We start from the raw sequence: 14,876 nt of genomic DNA, 5'->3' as shown, positions 1-14,876 counted from the left end.
TGTTGGCTAGCTCATCTGAACAAGTGTCCTAACGAGAGAGCACAGTTTCTACGCCAGGCAAAATTGCACATCATTAGCTCATTGTTATGGATGTATCAAAATAAATGTCACTAGCAAACAGCTTAAATAAGCTACTTTGCTGTTATTCTGGCTGCACTGTTTGATGTGACTGTAAGTTAGCCATAGTTGGCTAGCTAACAAGCAAGGGATAAGAACGTTGCCAGCCTGTATGTAGATACAAAACAAAAAGACTGAACGACTAGGTCGCATCTCTGGCAACTGAACCAATAGCGCGAACAAACGGCCAGCCGGCTTGGGTAGCAACCCTAGATTTGTATCGGGACAATATTTTTTTTCTTCATGAAAATATGTCAATCATTATTTGAATATGTTAGTAACCCATTGTATAAAGGTGATAATGGCCTCAAAGCCGGAATTTTGAGGATATATAGGATATAACAATACCCGTGACAAAATATCCTCCAAACCCCGGCTTCTCGGGCATTATCACTTAAATGTTATCTGTAAATAGTAAAATAAATTGGTCTTCTTCTACTGGCCACCTACTTGTTTTCTTTCACAAATACCATCAAGACTTTCTGTCTGTAATAATAAAGCCCTTTTGTTGGGAAAAACTAATTCTGATTGGCTGGAACTGGCTCCTCGGTGGGTGGGCCTATGCCCTCCCAGGCCCAACCATGGCTGCGCCCCTGCCCAGTCATGTGAAATCCAAAGGTTAGGGCCTAATTTCTTTATTGCAATTGACTGATTTCCTTCTATGAACTGTAACTCAGTAAAATCGTTGAATTGTTCCAAGTTGAGTTTATATTTTGTAATTGTAATTGCTCAGTATAATAATGAGCAGATATTAAACAATGAAACTGTTTGAACCTCAGAACAGCCCCCCCAATATCCTGCCAGCTTCTACGAAATACACACAAAATGTTAAAATACAATAGCTAAAGGATTTGTGTATTAAAACTTTAATCCATTCAGCTGGCTAGCAAATGAGCCAAATTCAAGTGCTGATTGAGCAATGTCTGTTGTCACCTCCAGAGATTGGACAGTTTGATGAGCCGAGCTGGTGCTCCCTCTTTTCTGCATCTGGGGGCATATTGTCCATCAACAGGGCAAGGATATCATCAGCCTGATGGAGGAGGCGTTACTGGGTGACAAAATATATTGAATGGGAATTATAATGAGCAGCCTACGTCATTGTAAATCACATATTTATTTGGGCAACTAGAAATATATAACACATGCATACATCCACCATGTCTACCATTAAAAAAACGATGAGAGCTCTCTTGCTTTTGAACTTGATCAGGAAGGCTGCAATGTCCACGTGCTGTAGAGTAGAGACAAAGGAAGGAAGTGACAGAGGACATGATTTAACCTCATCAGGATTTGCCCAAAGACTGATGATATCTAGGCTTTCCACAAGGTCACTTTCATCAGTGTGGGTGTTTTGACAGAAACCAGCAGTCCAAATCAGAGTTACGAGTACAATTATATTCTGTAGGAAAGAGACCAACAAACTAGTTTGTAAGATTTATGGATAGCATTATCAATAGTTTCTGTGTTATACTTCTAAAGCCATATGGTTATGCCTCTCATCAAAGCTCATAAAACATCTTAGATGCACACAAGCACCATTGTCAATCCAAATGTAGAGTAGAATATAAAAGAGAATCTTTGTATTCAACCAACGCGCTGAACTACTGTACCATTGAGGATCTACTGCATGGTTTGTCAAATTGGCTAACCTGCTAAACTGAGGGGTGGGAACATTGCCTGGTGACGTCAGCAGCCTCCAGCTCCATTGAAGTCAGTCAGGTAGCTCTCTGGTAGAGGCAAGGAATCAACAGCGGCTGGCTTGGAACACACAAGTGAAATTGGATAAAATGCGATTAACAACGTTAGCTGGAACACACAGAGGAGGACTTCAGGTAAGTGGCATGTGAAAACAAATGGTAAATGTCACTCGCGCCAATAAAAAAGTATGGAAAACATTTGCGGGCAAACTGGGATAGAGAGCGTAGGTTTGTGGGTATTGGATTTGGATCCACTCTGCTCAGCTGAGGTGTGGAAACATCACCTGGTGACATAAGCAGCCTCCTATAGTTGTGTTCAGGAACACAAGGGGTGTCCTCAACAACATAAACATGATCATTAACCCCAGTATTATGGACCTCTGGCGCCACACATTCATTCACAGTCACAGCTATATCATTGTGATGTAGGGCTACATCTGACATACAACTGGTGTCATCATGCATATCCAGCACCACAGTGATATCACTGTGATCAACATCCTCATCATCAAGTGCCTCAACGATGTTACTTACACAGTAAGTGTGATCATGTGCAGCAGACGCTTTCGCATTATCAACATTGCCACTTACCGCTGTACCTACTGTATTTCTTCATCTTTCCCTGGGGCATTGTGACTGCTTTTGATGACCACCTTTTCATCTGAATCTTCTAAAATAACTTTGCTGTCAAGCAATGTAGACAAAATGATCAATGTAATTACACCTGGCCCAACTTTTACTTAGCATGTATGAGCTAGATAGCAGGATAGTATTGGTGTTTACCTAGTCAGCTATAGAAACAAGTGTTTGTGGAAGTTATTTAATGCGATTTGACGCACACTAGCTTGCTATCCTCAATTAATGTTATTTAAATGGGGGCTAAACAAGATAGCTACTGGCTATTGAGAATCACTAGCTAGGCAAACTGCATAGTTTGAAAATACATTTTATTTGGGGGGACAAAGTAGCTAGCTAACATTAGTTATAGTGACTTGGAGTCACACTAGGTCTGTCACATGTAGCTTGTTAGTGAGCTTGCGATCTCACTACTAGCCAGATATCTAGCTTAAATGGATCCACGTGGATTCTAGTTAGATCAATTATTTTAGCTAGATAGCTACCTTGCTAGCTAGAACGTTGATTCACGTGAACTCGAACGTCAGATTGCTAGCTAGCTAACTAAGCCCCGCCAGTCGTGCCACCTACTATGTTGCCTTATTGACAGCATTTCAATTAATGTCACTCAATAAATATTACCCTCACAATTATCTTATCAGACATTGTGTTTATAGCTATATTAGCAACTAGCAAACAACCCTGTCAAGATGCCGTTAGCTAGCTATGTGTTAGATTCCAATGCAACACAAATCGTTATCCGATCTACATTCATCATGACAACAACCATTAAAACAAAATCCTAATAACAAAAAACATGTTTTGATGCTGTTGAGAGCTGAACACAATGGCATATTCGGGTTCTTGCTGCGACTCTTTTTCTTGCTTCTGTCTGGTGCAAAGAATTCCCTTGGCTCCTTCAGATACATTAGGCTCGAGCAGGTCGAGAGAGCGAGTGAGTTTTACCTTCAGCGTGTGCATGTGGCATAGGCTCGCCCACGTCACAGCATGAACTGTTAATAACTGTGAATGATGGGGGGGAAATAGGCCTCTAAGACAATTACTTGAATAATTCAATTGAAGTTTTGTTTACAAAGTTGATAACTAAAGTGTCTTGTCTGAAATTTAAAAATGTGACTTCTCTATATGGCCGTCAATGGGAATTGTCTTTCTAGTCCGTACTGCAGCTAAACTGCAATACCGAAAATACCCTCTGAGCACAGTTGAAAGCCTATTGCCCTTGCCCGTTTTACAATATCTTGAAAACAACGGTCTGACAACTTGGACTCAGTCTTCAGTTGTTATTATACCTCAGTGTCCCCAACCCACAACTCAACCTCTCCCAGTTTTCAACTTGTTCAGTACAGCACTGTTTCCATTCAATTGAACGTTTCAGAAAGTAAAAAAGTACTAATCACATCCCTGGGTCAATGGAAACCTGCCTAGTGTTGCCAACTTAGCGATTTTTTTGTATTTGTATTTTTTATAAAACAGTAACATGCAAAACATTAACATAATTTTGTTTCTATATTTAGCGAGTTTCAGACACTTCTCGCGACTTCTTGGTAAAAGATTGCCTTAGGGCAGTTTTGACACCAATGGTTTCTATGGTTTGATAGCATTTAGCCGTGGGCGGATTGTCTGTCTGGCAATTCTGGCAAATGCCAGAAGGCCCGGACCATCTTTTATTGGATGGGCTGGACGAAATTGACCCCCCAAAATTTTAGATTTAAAATATGGACACGGCCGGCAGATCATGAGCTTGTTTTAAAAATGTTTATGACTTAAAAATGTTTATGACTTCAAAGTAGGCAAAGGGTGGCTACTTTGAAGAATCTCAAATATAAAATATATTTTGATTTGTTTAACACTTTTTTAAGTTACTACATGATTCCATATGTGTTATTTCATAGTTTTGATGTCTTCACTATTATTCTACAATGTAGAAAATAGTAAAAATAAAGAAAAACTCTGGAATGAGTAGGTGTGTCTGTAACAGGGTTGGTTATGTTTCCACTTGCCTCTAAAGAAATGTGTACTTAATGTTCAAGCATTCGTATTGGTTGGTTCAGCTGATGACAATAAGGTGTGTTGTGATTGGCCCCGCTTGCAGATAGGGGGAGATCGCGAACGTCAGGTCTTCCCAGTATGAAAATGTGATGCAAGGTGTAGGTTACGTTCTGAATACTGTTTTATATTTTATATTTTACAATGTGTACAAGTTTGCTGTACGTTACTGATTTATACATGTGTGGGTATATGGTACCTGTTAGGGATTGAGGGGCTTTCTGGAATGTGCTTTGGCATATGATTGCTGTAGATAAGTGTGTTAGCTAGCATACACTGATGTAATGGTCACATAAGCCCACTGTTTACACAGTTGTCTTCGTGCTACAGATTTTGCCATCGACAGCCATCAGTATCATTAAGCCCTGCACAACTACCGTGCTGTTTCTCATTTAACAACAGGTATTTACACATGTTATATTTTGTATTGTATTTTTGTATTTTGTGACCCAGTATGAAAATGTGATGCAAGGGATTTTGCCATCGACAGCTATCAGTATCATTAAGCCCTGCACAACTACCGTGCTGTTTCTCATTTAACAACAGGAATAAATGATGCTCAACTGGGACCACTGGCTGATGTGATTTATTAGGAGAAAACACAACGCAAGGAGAGTACGATATACATCTGTTACATGTCCAAACTTTTGACTGGTACTGTATATATTATTTAACTTTAAATGAAAAAATGTTCCACTCTGAACTTAAACAAGTAAAACCAGGTAGAAAGTGTGTAGAAATGGTAATTAATTATTTTTTAGTACAATAATTTCATCTCGGAACAAGTTTTCAATCACGGTATTTTCAATATAGAGCTATTATCAGCTCTATTTTGTTTGATTGTGTGGTCTCAAGCCAGTGAGTTTATTAACATTCTTCGTCAAGAATATGGGCAACATTTAATTATTAACAACGAAGGAGGTGGGAATGTTGTTCCCTTGTCATATAATTGCTACATATACAATCAATATAGCATTAACATCGGTCTCCAGATTGTACTTTCTTTTCGCGATGCAAATATTGAGTCGCAACTGAGACAACCTGGTTCGATTTGGGTCCCAAGGCAAAACCAGTTGAGAACCACTGATGTAGCTTACTACTGCTAGTTAGGCTTAATATTTTGGCTGTAGGCTATATTGTATGAAATATATTTTTAATACCTACTCTAGTAGGCTATTTAAGGAAAGGGGGATTCGGGAGAACATTTAGACACTAGGCTTCTTGCAATATAGCCTAACAAGCCGTTAGATTGGCTTTTATAACACATAGGTAAGGCAATAGCCATCTACTAGACATTTATACAGTGTTTTTTACTAAACACAATCATCATATATTACAGTAAAGGTCAATTCGGGGACTGTCTGTGTATTTTAATTGTTTAGTCAATGTTTATTTGCTTCTGAATCTCTTCAGCCCAGTGAGTGAGTTTATGAGCTGTAGTAACAAGTGACTCTGGTGTTGGATTAGGAAAGTCCTGCCTATCCCGCTTATTTCATTCGCTGATAGTCCCGTCACTTCTTGGCAGAAAGATACGCATACACGCGTGGCATGCCCAGACGAAGCAAAATGCTGGAAATCTATCCACATCCACATAGACTAGTGCCAGCATCTTCCTTTGACCAACACATAATGTTGTATATTGAATTCAATAGAAGAAAACAGAGACGTCTTTAATGTAGCCATTGGCTACAGCCAAAACATTAAGGAACTGGCAGTCTCTCACTCTCCTTCTCTCTATCTGTTTTCCTCCATTGAATTATATGTAGACTATTATTTAAACACTTATCTAAAGTGGGCAGGGCGAACACTTGAAATGGACTAATTTGACATATGTAGATATGTAGTACCACCCATCGGGTATAGTTGTTAATGAATAAACACATATATTAGACGAAGAAAATCACTTAATAAATTCCATTATATAATAACTTTGGAGTTACACTTTATTTTAAGGGTCTGTCATAAACCATTTATAAGGCATTTATAAATGGTGTGTTCACCATTTATTAATAATTACTCCCACATTAATAAACCATTTATTAGTCATTAGTAAAGTATTTTTTCAGTCCCTAATCTAAAGTGAGTGCTATTTATTCTTTATAAACACGTTACAAATGTTTTGAGTGACCAATGTAATTTCTCACAAAAAGAAGGGCATGCCATTGGTAGCCATTCCTGCTGTACCTTGTAAAATAACAAGCACAGGAAATATAAATATATAAATATTTATACGTGTGAATAATTAGCTAAGTAACATTTACAAATATGTGAGTAATGATTAATAAATGTTGAGCAAACGGTTTGTAAATGCCTTATAAATGCTTTTTAAATGTTTTATTATGGAGTGTTACCCTAGGAGGTTACTGGGACCAGTGTGGTCCTCTGGTCTCAGTGATGCTAGGCTTAGTGGCACAGACATCTCAGCTGCGTAGTGGACGTAGCGAGAAAGCAGAGAGACACTGACACATGTACTGTCAGTTTGTTGATATTGATATTATATATTTAATAGTAATCAACCCTTAGTGTTAATTATGATGATGTGGGCTACTGTGGCTGAAATGCCAGGGCTTCATTTTTGTCACAGTCTGCCCCTGCATTTAGCAAGTTTTCCAACTCAATTCTGCTGCAAATGAGAGTGGGTGAAGCTGTATAACATAAGTCACAGCAGAGGCGCACACACAGGCAGAGAAGCAAAAGGGGAGGGGATGTGAAGGGGGGAAAGGGTGAAAAAGCTACGTGGGGATCGCAGCCGTGCTGCAGAAAGGCAATTTGGTGATGTGATGTCTAGCGACGAATCAAGGAGCCAATTGCAGATCTCACTGAAAAATTGTTGGCAACACAGCATAGCCTGTCCCCATAGAAAGCAAATGTAGGCTAGGCCTATGCAAGCCTATAGACAGGTTTGTTGTTTAGCAAAAAAACAGACATGTGCTCAACAATGGGGCGGAACAGACGGGGTTGGCTTAGATTGTTGACAACACGCAACCGTATTTCCTCTCCAATGTTTATTGAAAACATAAATACATTTCCACAATGAGCACTTGTCTCTCAAATACATTGTTACAGTTGTTGGTTAGCTAGGGAACATCTCAATCAATCAGGTGCCACATGTCATAAACTGTGCTGTTCTACAGTACAAAGGCAAAATGCATGAACCAATTTTCTTTTACTGCTAAATCTGCCTTCAAAGTATTGTTCTATCTAGACAGACAACCATTTCTGATCAACTGGCTTGTTCTTGTGTCAGGAAATTAAATACAACATTAATCAGATAATATACCTGACCGTAACAACAGATCAAAGATGTTTGACCAAATTCGTAGTTACCGCGTTTTGCCATTATAGTGCAGTGTGTGTGAATGTGCTTTGTGGGAATTTTATAGAAATTTATTTTATACTGGCACAAATTAGATTTCCCCTCTGGGGATCAGTACAGTTCATTCATTCAGTCCCTCAGACCAGACTGTCCCAGGTATCTTACCTTGAGGTACGTGCTGGGGAAGTGGCACTGCATGAAATTAGTGATGACCTCCACGTCACAGGAAGACACAGCCAGGTACATCTTCATCATGAAGCTGCTGCCAAACCTGAGAGAAACTCACATCGTCACGAAGGAATGTTGACTATTTTATGACCAATCACAGTTAATGTCTGTTGGAAGGGGGGATATTAGGCAGTAGAGAACCGGCATGAGGGCCTTCTACAACTTCAGAGAAGGCCTAAGGATTTATAAAATATTTGTTGTAGTTTTAAAATATACATTTACTTTTAATTTCTATTGAATCTTTTCAATAATATTTCAATTATATTCTAACTATATTCCTATTTTCATTTATATTCTGATTTAATCTCTTCAGTTTGTGTTGGAAAGGGTTAACACCGAAGAGAAAAAAAATCCAATCAGAATTTTTCTTTGGTGGTCTCTAGGGACATAAATCAGCCATTAGTTAAGTCAGCCATTGGCTAGGCCCTCAGAAACCTGCCATACAACTGTATTAGGGCAGAATTTTAGAGTGACAGTGGAATCAACTAATCACATTAATGGGTGGGACCATTTTTACAAAAACGTATGGAAACTTCTGTCTTCTCGAAGACCCCTCACATTAATAAACCATTTATTAGTCATGAGTAAAGTTTTTTTTTCAGTCCCTAATCTAAAGTGAGTGCTATTTATTCTTTATAAACACTTCAGAAATGTTTTGAGTGACCAGTGTAATTTCTCACAAAACGAAGGGCATGCCATTGGTGGCCATTCCTGCTGTACCTTGTAAAAGAACAAGCACATGACACAGGATGTTTAAGGAAATATTTATACGTGTGAATAATTAGCTAAGTAACATTTACAAATGTGTGAGCAATGATTAGAAAATGGTGAGCAAACAGTTTGTAAACGCCTTATAAATGCTTTTAAATGTTTTATTATGGAGCCTTAAAAATAAAGTGTTATCCTAGGAGGTTGCTGGGCCCAGTGTGCTCCTCTGGTCCCAGTGATGCTAGGCTTAGTGGCACAGACATCTCAGCTGTGTAGTGGACATAGGGAGAAAACAGAGAGACACTGACACATGTACAGTTGAAGTCGGAAGTTTACATACACCTTAGCCAAATATTACATTACATTACATTTATGTCATTTAGCAGACACTCTTATCCAGAGCGACTTACAAATTGGTGTATTCACCTTATGATATCCAGTGGAACAACCACTTTACAATAGTACATATTTTTTGGGGGGGGTTAGAAGGATTACTATATCCTATCCCAGGTATTCCTTAAAGAGGTGGGGTTTCAGGTGTCTACGGAAGGTGGTGATTGACTCCGCTGTCCTGGCGTCGTGAGGGAGCTTGTTCCACCATTGGGGTGCCAGGGCAGCGAACAGTTTTGACTGGGCTGAGCGGGAACTGTGCTTCCGCAGAGGTAGGGGGGCCAGCAGGCCAGAGGTGGATGAACGCAGTGCCCTTGTTTGGGTGTAGGGCCTGATCAGAGCCTGAAGGTACGGAGGTGCCGTTCCCCTCACAGCTCCGTAGGCAAGCACCATGGTCTTGTAGCAGATGCGAGCTTCAACTGGAAGCCAGTGGAGTGTGCGGAGGAGCGGGTTGACGTGAGAGAACTTGGGAAGGTTGAACACCAGACGGGCTGCGGCGTTCTGGATGAGTTGTAGGGGTTTAATGGCACAGGCAGGGAGCCCCGCCAACAGGGAGTTGCAGTAATCCAGACGGGAGATGACAAGTGCCTGGATTAGGACCTGCGCCGCTTCCTGTGTAAGGCAGGGTCGTACTCTGCGAATATTGTATAGCATGAACCTACAGGATCGGGTCACCGCCTTGATGTTAGCGGAGAACGACAGGGTGTTGTCCAGGGTCATGGAAAGGGCAGTCCTTCCCCGGGAGGAAGAGCAGCTCCGTCTTGCCGAGGTTCAGCTTGAGGTGGTGATCCGTCATCCACACTGATATGTCTGCCAGACATGCAGAGATGCGATTCACCACCTGGTTATCAGAAGGGGGAAAGGAGAAGATTAATTGTGTGTCGTCTGCGTAGCAATGATCGGAGAGACCATGTGAGGATATGACAGAGCCAAGTGACTTGGTATATTGCGAGAATAGGAGAGGGCCTAGAACTGAGCCCTGGGGGACACCAGTGGTGAGAGCACGTGGTGCGGAGACGGATTCTCGCCACGCCACCTGGTAGGAGCGACCTGTCAGGTAGGACGCAATCCAAGGGTGAGCCGCGCCGGAGATGCCCAACTCGGAGAGGGTGGAGAGGAGGATCTGATGGTTCACAGTATCAAAGGCAGCAGATAGGTCTAGAAGGATGAGAGCAGAGGAGAGAGAGTTAGCTTTAGCAGTGCGGAGAGCCTCCGTGACACAGAGAAGAGCAGTCTCAGTTGAATGACCAGCCTTGAAACCTGACTGATTTGGATCGAGAAGGTCATTCTGAGAGAGATAGCAGGAGAGCTGGCCAAGGACGGCACGTTCAAGAGTTTTGGAGAGAAAAGAAAGAAGGGATACTGGTCTGTAGTTGTTGACATCGGAGGGATCGAGTGTAGGTTTTTTCAGAAGGGGTGCAACTCTCGCTCTCTTGAAGATGGAAGGGACGAAGCCAGCGGTCAAGGATGAGTTGATGAGCGAGGTGAGGTAAGGGAGAAGGTCTCCGGAAATGGTCTGGAGAAGAGAGGAGGGGATAGGGTCAAGCGGGCAGGTTGTTGGGCAGCCGGCCATCACAAGACGCAAGATTTCATCTGGAGAGAGAGGGGAGAAAGAGGTCAAAGCATAGGGTAGGGCAATGTGAGCAGGACCAGCGGTGTCGTTTGACTTAACCTGTTGGGGGTAGGGGGCAGTATTGACACGGCCGGATAAAAAACGTACCCGATTTAATCTGGTTACTACTCCTGCCCAGTAACTAGAATATGCATATAATTATTGGCTTTGGATAGAAAACACCCTAAAGTTTCTAAAACTGTTTGAATGGTGTCTGTGAGTATAACAGAACTCATATGGCAGGCAAAAACCTGAGAAGATTCTGAACAGGAAGTGGCCTGTCTGACAAGTTGTTGTTTATCTTGGCTCTTTTTATTGAAGACTGAGGATCTTTGCTGTAACGTGACACTTCCTATGGCTCCCATAGGCTCTCAGAGCCCGGGAAAAAGCTGAATGATATCGAGGCAGCCCCAGGCTGAAAAACATTTACCGATCAGAGGACAATGGGCTTAGGCACGTGCACGAGTCGACCCCGTGCTTTATTTTCTTTCCTCTTTTTACCTAAACGCAGATTCCCGGTCAGAATATTATCGCTTTTTTACGAGAAAAATGGCATAAAAATAGATTTTAAACAGCGGTTGACATGCTTCGAAGTACGGTAATGGAATATTTAGAAATATTTTGTCACAACATGCGCCGTGCTCGTCACCCTTCTTTACCCTTTCGGATAGTGTCTTGAACGCAAGAACAAAACGCCGCTGTTTGGATATAACAATGGATTATTTGGGACCAAACCAACATATGTTATTGAAGTAGAAGTCCTGGGAGTGCATTCAGACGAAGAACACCAAAGGTAATAACATTTTTCTTATAGTAAATCTGACTTTGGTGAGTGCTAAACTTGCTGGGTGTCTAAATAGCTAGCCCTGTGATGCCGGGCTATCTACTGAGAATATTGCAAAATGTGCTTTCACCGAAAAGCTATTTTAAAATCGGACACCTCGATTGCACAAAGGAGTTCTGTATCTATAATTCTTAAAATAATTGTTATGTTTTTTGTGAACGTTTATCGTGAGTAATTTAGTAAATTGTTAGTAAATTCCCCGGAAGTTTGCTAGTTCTGAACGTCACATGCTAATGTAAAAAGCTGGTTTTTGATATAAATATGAACTTGATTGAACAAAACATGCATGTATTGTATAACATAATGTCCTAGGTGTGTCATCTGATGAAGATCATCAAAGGTTAGTGCTGCATTTAGCTGTCTTCTGGGTTTTTGTGACATTATATGCTAGCTTGAAAAATGGGTGTCTGATTATTTCTGGCTGGGTACTCTGCTGACATAATCTAATGTTTTGCTTTCGTTGTAAAGCCTTTTTGAAATCGGACAGTGTGGTTAGATTAACGAGAGTCTTGTCTTTAAAATGCTGTAAAATAGTCATATGTTTGAGAAATCGAAGTAATAGCATTTCTAAGGTTTTTGAAAATCGCGCCACGGGATTCAACTGGCTGTTGCGTAGGTGGGACGAATTCGTCCCGCCTAGCCCAGAGAGGTTAAGCTTGAATGGGCTAGTGATTGTGACAGCATGGAATTCAAATGAGGAGATAGACAGATGGGTCAGGGGAGAAAGAGAGAATGTCCACTTGGGAGAGATGAGGATTCCAGTGCCACCACCCCGCTGACCAGATGCTCTCGGGGTGTGCGAGAACACGTGGTCAGACGAGGAGAGAGCAGTAGGAGTAGCAGTGTTTTCTGTGGTAATCCATGTTTCCGTCAGCGCCAAGAAGTCGAGGGACTGGAGGGTAGCATAGGCTGAGATGAACTCTGCCTTGTTGGCCGCAGACCGGCGGTTCCAGAGGCTGCCGGAGACCTGGAACTCCACGTGGGTCGTGCGCGCTGGGACCACCAGGTTAGAGTGGCAGCGACCACGCGATGTGAAGCATTTGTATGGCCTGTGCAGAGAGGAGAGAACAGGGATAGACCGACACATAGTTGAGAGGCTACAGGAGAGGCTACGCTAATGCAAAGGAGATTGGCATGAAAATTAACAAAAAAATTGGGGAAGCGAGAGAGCAGGGCCTCCCTCACTAACAATTCACTGAAACACTAAAACGCTAAAATATAACTTTTCTAGCTACCACTAGAAATTAAAATTGATGTAAACTACAGTGGTTCAATGTTTCCAGGAATAGGCTCAAACTTAGTTAGATGACTTGGTACAGTATTCTTCCGTGAAAACCCACCTAGTGCACCGTGTCCTATGACGCCGTAGCTAACTAGCTAACTAGCATGCTAGCATCCTATAAACACACGGTTAGCACCAATACTTGGTAACAACAAGCTACCAATGGATCATTCGTGTCCGTGTCTAGTTCATAACGCAGAAGTAATTAAACGTTGGCTAGCTAACACAAAGTCAGTCCTGCTAGCTACACAAGTGGCCTACACATCTCGAATGTTCAGAAAGTTAAGCTTACGTTGCAAAACGCTTATTGACTAAAAATGATACAGCTAGCTGGTATGGTTAGCTAGCTAGCAGTGGACGCGTAGACTATGTTAGAAAATGTAGCTGGCTAGCTAACCTCGATAGTTACTCTGTACTACGCCTTTATCTTGATACAAAGACAACTATGTAGCTAGCTAACATTACACTAGTCAAATCGTTCCGTTGTAATGTATATAGTTTCTACAGTACTGCTAATTGGTAAAATACATTTAAACTCAGTTTTGTACAATTCCTGACATGTAATCGGAGTAAGAATTCCCTGTCTTAGGTCAGTCAGGATCACCACTTTATTTTAAGAATGTGAAATGTCAGATTAATATTAGAGAGAATTATTTATTTGTAATATTGCCTGTGTGTAGCTGGCTTTCCATTTGAAAAAAATTGGACATTGTAATAAAGTCTTTGTGAGCTGGTGTGGAGGAGTCAGGCGCAGGACAGCAGATATGAGTAATAAACGTAATTTACTCATATTCAGAAATACAACGCAATAATTTGAGCCCACAATAACGGACCGTATTACAAACAAACAATCACTAACAAACAAACATAGGGGAACAGAGGGTTAAATAATGAACAAATCATTGGGGGAATGAAACAGGTGTGTAAGACAAGGACAAAACAAATGGAAAATGAAAAGTGGATCGGCGATGGCTAGAAGGCCGGTAAAGTCGACCGCTGAACGTCGCCCTAACAAGGTGAGGGACCGACTTCGGCGGAAGTCGTGACAGTACCCTCCCCTTGACGCGCGGCTCCAGCAGCGCGCCAACACCGACCTCGGGGACGACCCGGAGGACTAGGCGCAGGGCGATCCGGATGGAGACGGTGGAACTCCCGCAGCAACGAAGGGTCCAAGACGTCCTCCACCAGTACCCAGCATCTCTCCTCCGGACCGTACCCCTCCCACTCCATGAGGTACTGACGGCCCCTCGCCCAACGCCTCGAGTCCAGGATGGCTCGAACAGTATACGCCGGGGCCCCCTCGATGTCCAGACGGAGCGGAGGAACCTCCCGCACCTCAGACTCCTGGAGTGGACCAGCCACCACCGGCCTGAGGAGAGACACATGGAACGAGGGATTAATACAGTAATCTGGGGGAAGCTGTAACCTATAGCATACCTCGTTCAGTCTCCTCATGACTTTGAATGGCCCCACAAACCGCGGGCCCAGCTTCTGGCAGGGCAGGTGGAGGGGCAGGTTTCGGGTTGAGAGCCAGACCCGGTCCCCCGGTGCAAACACCGGGGCCTCACTGCGGTGGCGGTCAGCGCTTGCCTTCTGCCGCCTCACGGCCCATTGCAGGTGCACATGAGCGGTGTCCCAGGTCTCCTCCGAGCACTTAAACCATTCGTCCACCGCAGGAGCCTCGATCTTGCTCTGATGCCAAGGTGCCAGAACCGGCTGATACCCCAGTACGCACTGGAAGGGGGAGAGGTTAGTGGAGGAGTGGCGGAGTGAGTTTTGGGCCATCTCTGCCCAGGGGACAAACGCTGCCCACTCCCCCGGCCGGTCCTGGCAACATGACCGCAGACACCTACCCACATCCTGGTTTACTCTCGCCACCTGCCCGTTACTCTCGGGGTGAAAACCTGAGGTGAGGCTGACCGAGACCCCCAGATGTTCCATGAGTGCCCTCCATACCCTGGACGTGAACTGGGGACCCCGATCAGAGACTATGTCCTCAG

At 42.7% G+C, this 14,876-nt stretch overlaps 1 long non-coding RNA gene across 2 annotated transcripts; it reads right to left on the bottom strand.

Annotated features, from left to right (window-relative positions):
- Window positions 1-230: 230 nt before the first annotated feature.
- On the bottom strand, window positions 231-3,871 carry LOC106586442 (uncharacterized). 2 transcript variants are annotated; one of them, XR_001324192.2, is made up of 3 exons: window positions 1,767-3,852; window positions 1,283-1,348; window positions 231-1,165 (listed from the first exon to the last, which is right to left on the bottom strand). It is a non-coding gene; the product is annotated as an uncharacterized lncRNA (long non-coding RNA). The 2 variants fall into 2 exon arrangements; XR_001324191.2 differs by lacking the exon at window positions 231-1,165 and having other exon boundaries at window positions 1,213-1,348; window positions 1,767-3,871.
- Between the last annotated feature and the right edge of the window lie 11,005 nt (window positions 3,872-14,876).

The sequence above is a fragment of the Salmo salar genome, chromosome ssa25 (genome assembly GCF_905237065.1).
Source record: "Salmo salar chromosome ssa25, Ssal_v3.1, whole genome shotgun sequence".
Taxonomy (NCBI): Eukaryota; Metazoa; Chordata; class Actinopteri; order Salmoniformes; family Salmonidae; genus Salmo; species Salmo salar.
Note: the sequence above shows the minus strand (reverse complement) of the source record. Positions and strands in the feature narration are given on the sequence as shown.